This window comes from Marmota marmota, unplaced genomic scaffold, assembly GCF_001458135.2.
Source record: "Marmota marmota marmota unplaced genomic scaffold, marMar, whole genome shotgun sequence".
NCBI classification, from domain to species: domain Eukaryota; kingdom Metazoa; phylum Chordata; class Mammalia; order Rodentia; family Sciuridae; genus Marmota; species Marmota marmota.
In genome coordinates, this window is record NW_026000164.1 from 15,535,715 (window position 1) to 15,543,582 (window position 7,868).

Sequence of the window (7,868 nt, forward strand, 5' to 3'; positions counted from 1 at the left end):
GCACCCACAACATGCTGAGGTTCTGGTCAATTAGTTGCTTGGCTACCTTGTCGTGGTGGGTAGAGACGTGGAATCAACACACAGACTCCGGGAGCTGATGAGAGAACTGGCTGGAGACCCACCTCAGGTCGTCGTCCAGTGGCTCAGTTTATTTTTGGAATGCATACAATTGTTATAGGGTCTGAGTGGGGCATGCCCATCAATCATACACAAGTAAGATAGTATCCATAAGCCAATCATCTTATGCCTAATGTAACCACACTATGAAGATGCTCTAAATATTGCTATTATCAGGAAGGGTCTTTGTCCCTAGGGAGGGGGTTTCTAAGTTAGAAGTTCCATGTGGAAGCTCCTGGCTATCAGTCTCCTGGCCTGGCAGCTTGGCAATGCTAACCACAAGTGCTAAAGATGTGGTTTCACTAACGGCTCCCTAGAGCAGAGCATCCCATCCTGTTCCTATCAGGCCTGAACAAGTGTGGATTCTTCAAGCACTCCGAGCTGCTCATAGCTGCTAGCTGCTAGCTGGAAACTGAAAGTTATTCCAACAACAACAGGAGGCCCTGTGACTGTGCCAGCAGAGGCATGGCCCAGCTCAGCAGAGCATGGGGAGGATCGGAGCAAAGGAAAGAAGCAGGTGGCTTCATGTGTCTTTGTTCTCAGAACATTTGGCTCAGTGGTCAGATTTTTTTGGTGGTATGGGGGGACACTGGGGATTGAACCAGAGCTCACTCTCCCACTGAGGTACATCTCCATTCCTTTTTTACATTTTATTTTTATTTTGAGACAGGGTCTCTCTAAGTTTCTGAGGCTGGCCTTGAACTTGTGATCCTCCTGCCTCAGCCTCTCTAGTAGCTGGGATTAAGGGCATGTGCCAGAACACCTGGCTCCATGGTCAGCTTTGTGTGGGGATTGAAGCCACACACTGGACACTTGGTGTGGCTCAGAACAGAAATGGCCACAGCCCATGAAAACTCGTTAAGACCTGTTCATTGTTTCTGCTCTGGAGCTGGAGTGTGTGAGACCGTGGCCCATTCATACACTGTATTGATTGCTTGGCCCCCTATCACCCTACCTCCTCTCCTTCTAGCTATGTGTCTATGTATATACTCTATCTCTGTCTTCTGTTTATCTCCTGGCTATTACTCATGTACATGTAATTTACCCTCTGCATAACTGAGGCCGTCAGCTATGAGCTCTGTCCTGTCCTGAACTCTGGGTCTAACTCTGTCCTTTCAGGAGACCTCAAACAGCCGTGGGCCAGTGGCTCCAAGTGAATGCTCAGGCCTTCCTTGTCAATGGCTCTCACTGTTGCATCATGGAGTGAGGAGCCCCTTGCTATGTTCTTATTCTTAGGCCCTCATTTGGTTCCTGTTATGCCCTCCTGTGCTTGTGTTTCTGCCTCAGTTTCTTTCCTAGGATACCAGTTCCTGGTTCCTGAGCCCTGCTCTCACAGCCCAGTTCCTCTGGTGGGGTCACTGTTTCCCATGCCTAGTTTGGATGTTTGCCCCTCACTCATGCCTGGACCCCTGCAAAGCTCTTGAGACTGGACCTGGGAAGGGCATTCTTGTTAAGGGTAGGGTTGTACCCTTACTGGGTATAGTCACAGAATTCACACACTCACATCCTGTCTCTGTCCACAGCACTTCCTCACAGCCCTGGGAGGACTGGTAGCAGTGCCACTCATCCTGGCCAAGGATCTGTGCTTGCAGCATGACCCCCTGACTCAGAGCTATCTGATCAGCACCATCTTCTTTGTCTCTGGCATCTGCACTCTCCTGCAAGTGCTTTTTGGGGTCAGGTAAGTAAAACTTACCTTACAAAATCCAGGAGTCCCCTGGATTTTGACTTACCAGCCAATTATCAGCAAGGTCTGCATGGCCTGCAGCTTGGGAGATGGGTAGGAAGCTGGAGTGGTGTAACAGAGGGGTGCTCCATCCATTTACCCCTTTCCCTCTCTCTATTTATCTCCAACTCAAGACTGATGATCTGTATTAGCCAGGATCTTGACGGACAGTAACACAAATCCAGATTGGCTTAGGGGAAAATGTTTTTTTTAAGATGTTGATGGATCTTTATTTTATTCATTTATTTATATGTGGTGCTGAGAATTGAATCTAGCGCCTCACACATGCTAGGCAAGTGCTCTACTACCGAGCCATAGCCACAGCCACAGCCCCGAAAATGTGTTCTTTATTAACTAAAAAAACCAACTGAGAAAAAGACAGGGTTACATCCATGTCTCCAGAACATGAAGAAACCAGGACTCAAATGCCTTTGAGCTCTCTGCTATCTCCCTCTGTCTCTGTTTCTCCCTGTCTCTGCTCAGGCATTGTTTGTATTAATGGAGATTGAAAGATTCCATGTGTGAATGTTAGAAAGTCATAACCCAAGCTGACAAACTCTGAAATACAGCATGTCCCTGTCTTCCCACCTGGAAGGCCAGGTTTGGATTTTTATTTCTCTGGCTCCTTAGAGTTCTCCTTTGGAGTCTGGCAGTACTGGGACACCAGCCTCCATCCTGTTCCCCACCCACCCCACTTCATGTTTTGCTCCAGATCACAAATGGTCTCACAGGCATGAGTGAGGACACCCCAACCTGCTTATCCAAGCTTCCCACAACAGACTCCCCAACAGCTGGCCCTTTGCCAACCTTCAGGCCTGGGGGTGCACCGTTCCTTCATTGTCTGCTCTAGCACATCAGGACTGGAAAGGGGCCCAAATGGGCACAGGGCCACTCAAGCAGAGAAGCTGAGAGACTCATGGGGAGGGGGCCTCTCCCCTTGATCCTTTCTCTCTGAAGGAGCCATGCTCCATACTCCAGAGCTTAGAGCTAAGTGTAGGCTGCATACCTGTCCTGGTGGGGAGGGCAGGACTCTGACAGCATCTGAGAGTTTTCTCTCAGATAGGTTCTTTCTTTTTCTTATGGTACATTATAGTTGTACATATTGATGGGATTTTTAAATTACATATTCCTATGTGCTCATAATAAAGCAATTTAATTTGGTCAATGTCACCTTCAGCACTTCCACCCTCCCTCCTTCTTAGTCCTTTTCCTCTACTGGTCTCCCTTTGATTTTCACGAGATCTCCCCCACCACCACCTTTCTTTTCCTTTTTCCTCTCTAGCTTCTGCATATGAGTGAAAACATATAACCCTTGACCTTTTGAGTTTGACTTATGTCACTTAACATAATGGTCTCTAGTTCCGTCCATTTTCCTGCAAATGACATAATTTCATATCTTTCTTTTGGTCTGAATATATATATCTATATATATCACTTTCTTTATCCATTCATCCATAGGTGGACACCTAGGTTGTTTCCATAGTTTGGCTGTTGTGAATTTGTATCCCTGTAGTAAGTTGACTTTAATTCTTGAGAGTAAATACTGAGAAGTGGTATAGCTGTGTCATATGCTGGTTCCATGCCTAGTCTTTTGAGGAAACTTCATACTGATTTGCATAATGGATGTACTCATTTACAACCTCATCAATAGTGTAAAGTGTTCCTTTTTCTCTACATCCTCTTTAGCATTTATTATTATTTGCATTCTTGATGATTGCCATTCTAACTGAAGTGAGACGAAATCTCAGTGTAGCCTTGATTTGCATTTCCCTACTTGATAATACATTTTTTTCATGCATTTGTTGGCCATTTGTATTTTTTCTTTTGAGAAGTGTCTAATTCATTTCCCCATTTATTAACTGGATTATTTGATTTTTGGTGTAAAGTTTCTTGAGTTCTTTATATATCTGTATATTAATTCTGTTAGATGAGTAGCCAGCAAAGATTTTCTCCCATTCTGTAGATTTTCTCTTCACATTCCTAATCGTTTTCTTTGCTGTGCAGAAATTAATTTGAAATTATCCCATTTATTAATTTTTGGCATTATTCCTGAACTTTAGCGGTCCTACTGAGAAAGTTATTGCCTGTGCCTTATTCTGGAGTATTGACTCTGTGTTTTCTTTTAGGATTTGTATAGTTTTTGATTCCTAGGTCTTTGATCCATTTTGAGTTGATTTTTGTGCAGCATGAGAAATAAGGGTTTAGTTTCATTATTCTACATATCTAGTTTCATTATTCTACATACAGCATTGTTTGTTAAAATAACTGTCCTTTCTCCAATGTATGTTTTTTGCACCTTTGTCAAGGATCAGATGACTAGAGATGTGAGGATTTGTCTCTGTCTTCTATTCTGTACCATTGGTCTATGTGTCTGTTTGTATGCCAGTACCATGCAGTTTTTGTTACTATAGCTCTGTAGTATAATTTGAAGTCAGGTATTGTATTGCCTCTAGCATTGCTTTTTTGGTTTAAAATTGCTTTGGTATTCTGGGTTTCTATTCTTCCAAATGAATTTACGACTGTTTCTTCTAGTTGTGTGAAGACTGTAATTGGAATTTTGGTGGCAATTTTATGGAATCTGTATATTACTTTTGGTAGTTTGGCCATTTCCACAAAATTAATACTGCCTATCCATGAATATGGAAGGTCTTTCCATATTCTGATGTCTTCTTCAATTTCTTTCTTCAATGATTTATAGGTTTCATTGTGAAGTCTTTTACCCCCTTACTTAGATTTATTTCTAGGCATTTTATTTTATTTTTTTGAAGCTATTGTGAATGTAACTGTTTACCTGATTTCTTTCTCAGCTGATTCATTGTATATAGAAAAGTTATTGATTTTTGTATGCTGACTTTGTGTCATGCTACTTTGCCAAATTTGCATATTAGCTCTAGCAGTCTTTTTTGTGGATTTTTTGATCTTCTAGGTAAAGGATCATATCATCTGTAAACAGTGATAATTTGACTTCTTTTTTCCCTATTTTACCCCTTTTATTTCATTCTCTTCCTTAACTGCTCTAGCTAGAATTTCCAGCACTATGTTAAATAGAGTGGTGAGAGTGGATGTCCTTATCTTGTCCCAGCTTTTGAAGGAAATGCTTTCAGTTTTTTCCCATTTACTCTGAGGTTGGCTTTGGGATTTTTAAATATAGCTTTTATGATGTTGAGGTAGGTTGTTTCTACGCCTAGTTTCTTCTGTGTTTTTAATCATGAATGGGTGCTGAATTTTGTTGAAGACCTATTGAGATGAGTAAGTGATTTTTTCTTAATTCTATTTATATGAGGAATTACATTTACTGATTTGTTTTATGAAACCATCCTATTGCTGGAATGAAACCAACTTAGTTGTGGTGTACAATCTTCTTAATATGTTCTTGAACAAGATTTGTTAATATTTTATTAAGTATTTTTGCATCTAAGTTTATCAGGGGTATTGGTCTGTAGTTTTCTAATGTAGTGTCCTACATTAGATGTGTCATTATCTGGTTTTGTTATGTGTGTAATCTGGATTAATAGAATGAATTTGGAAGTGTTTCATCCCTTTTTTTTGTAGGTGTCAACAAACTTGCTTTAAAACACACACACACACACACATACACACACACACACACATTCACATATCAGTGTGACAAATATCCCTTCTACAAGATAGCTCTGCCACAATCCGAGCTCCTGGAGATGCTCCAGAGAGAGCCTAGGCCTGGCAGTCTTCACATGACACCCAATAGGGGGCATTTTTATTAAATAAGTGGGGAGAAGCAAGGTGCACCCCAGGTATATGCTGTCTGAGGGCCTCATGCAGGACCAGAGCTCTGCTGCACACTCTTCATCACCTCTTCATTCTGCATAGACAACTCTGTAGACTTTTTGCCTATCCATTCATGAATGTCCAAATCATGCCCTTGGACAGTTCTGCTTCCTTATAGTGGAGAGACACACACTTCTGGAGGCAGGCACTGGTCATTCTGTTGTGCATGCCCACCATCATCTCCACTTCCAGCTCTGTTGCCAGCTGTTGGGCCCTGAGCAGATCCATCTCGGCCTAGCACCATGCAGAGAACCTCCTCCTGGTGTCCACAGCCCGGTGCAAGACACAGTTCCTACCATGTCCCTAATTTTAACAAATATTAGAACCTCCCCTGGTGCCCAAGTAGATCATGGTGTAAGCATGTGGACCATTTCTAGGAGAGCCCATCTCTTTCTTTTTCATGGGATAATTTGAGGAGTTTGGGCATTAGTTGTTTTTTAAAGGTTTCATAGAAACCCGCTGAGAATCCATCTGGTCTTGGGCTTTTCTTCATTGAAAGGCTTTTTATTACAGATTCTATCTCATTACAAGTTATTAGTATGTTTATGTTTTTTATGTTCTTTTGATTCAATTTTGCCAAATATATTTGTCTAGAAATAAATCCATTTCTTCTAGGTTTTCCAATTTATTGGAATCTAAGTTGTCAAAATAGTCCCTAATGATCTGCTGGATTTCTGTGATGTCTCTGGTGATTTTTCCTTTTTCATCTCCAAATTTATTAATTTGGGTTTTCTCTCTTTTTGTTTTGGTTAGTTTGGCTAAGGGCTTTTCAATCTTATTTATGTTTTCAAAGGAGCCAGGCTCCATCCTCCAAAGCTCAGGTCTAAGTATAGGCTGCTCTCCTCCTGGTTTGAGGACAGGACTCTGACAGTGTCTGAGCTTCATTTTCTCAGAGAGGTTCTTGCTGTGTTTATTAGGCATGGTTCTCCAGAGAAGCAGAAAGAATCGGATGTGTATGGCCATATAGAAAATGAGATTTGTTACAGAAATTGGCTCCTGTAGAATTGGAGTCCAAGAAGTCCCATGATCTGCCATCTGCATGCCAGAGAGTCAGGAACTATGGTGCTGTGATTTGGACTGAGTGCAAAGACCATCTATGGGGTGTGGGTGGAGGGTGGGAAGCCAATGCTGTAAGTCCTCGATGGAGTCTGAAATCTGGGGAACTAGGAGCAGCAAGGTCTGAGGGCATAAGAAGGGGGATGACCCACCCAAGAAGAGAGAGATTTCATGTTTCCTTTATCCTTTTTGTTCTATTTGAATCCTCAACAGATAGGCTGATGGCTGCCCACAATGGGGAGGAAGATCTTTACTTACTACTGATTGAAATGCCAGTCTTATCTGGAAATACTCCAGACACACCTGTAATGTCTTACCAGCTATCTGGGCATCCCTTAATCCTGGCAAGTTGACACATAAAGTTAACAGTAGACTTTGACAGGGCTGTTGGACATCCAAACACTTACTACGCAAGAGTGAGTGAGTACTACTCTGACTAGTTGCTCATGCTAAAATTCCAGGGAAGAGTTCTGATTGGCCTAGTTGAGGCCCAGATCTGGACCTGCCAGGGCAATTAATATGGCAACTGGTACTGAGGAAAGGCGACCAATGTATAGAGAGAGGAATTCTGTTCTCAGCTCCCAAGACAGCAAACATTCACTGATTCAAACACATGACTTGGAACCTGTTCACTAAAGTCATGAAGGTACCTGCCCTGCTCCTTTGTAGCAATACTGAAGTGAACAGTTGCTAAAACCAGTAGAATCACTTTTTTCCCAACGATCAAGTCCTTTTTGTGCTTACGTGGACTGTTGAAATCTGCCTGGGTAAAATGGAGTCCTTAGACCATGGAGATGACCTGAGAAAAATTGGGAAGCCTGGAAAACTGGTCCTTGTCTCCAAGGACATGCCTCCCCTCATTTCTCACATCTCATCTTCCACACTCTCTACCACCACTCCCTGCCCTGCTCGGATTCTCCAGAAGCTTGAAACGGTTTCTTTGGGTTACCACCTTCTCAGGAAATTGATCTGGGTGGGTCCTATGGACCGTTCCTGGTCAGCTGCCTCATCCAGGGCCTCCTTCCTTTACATTAATTTAGCATCTAGTCCAAGGATGGATCCAGGTTTGCTTAGTCTGAAGCTGATACAGTTTTGTTGTCTTCTATGACTAAGAGCAGAACATTATGAATAAAAAAAATCACAACAAAGAATAGTATTTAGG

General features: G+C 42.4%; 1 protein-coding gene and 1 pseudogene across 2 annotated transcripts in view; one reads left to right on the forward strand and one right to left on the reverse strand.

Annotated features, from left to right (window-relative positions):
• The first annotated feature begins 1,619 nt into the window (after positions 1-1,619).
• The window catches only part of LOC107149028 (solute carrier family 23 member 2-like), a 41,995-nt gene continuing 35,746 nt past the window's right edge, over positions 1,620-7,868 (forward strand). The window contains exon 1 of one of the 2 annotated variants that reach the window (XM_015493809.2): positions 1,620-1,798. The gene's annotated coding sequence lies outside the window, so the exon portion shown is untranslated. The remainder of the gene's footprint in view (positions 1,799-7,868) is intronic. The other variant, XM_015493808.2, reaches the window with a different exon arrangement.
• On the reverse strand, positions 5,628-6,313 carry LOC107149029 (annotated as a pseudogene).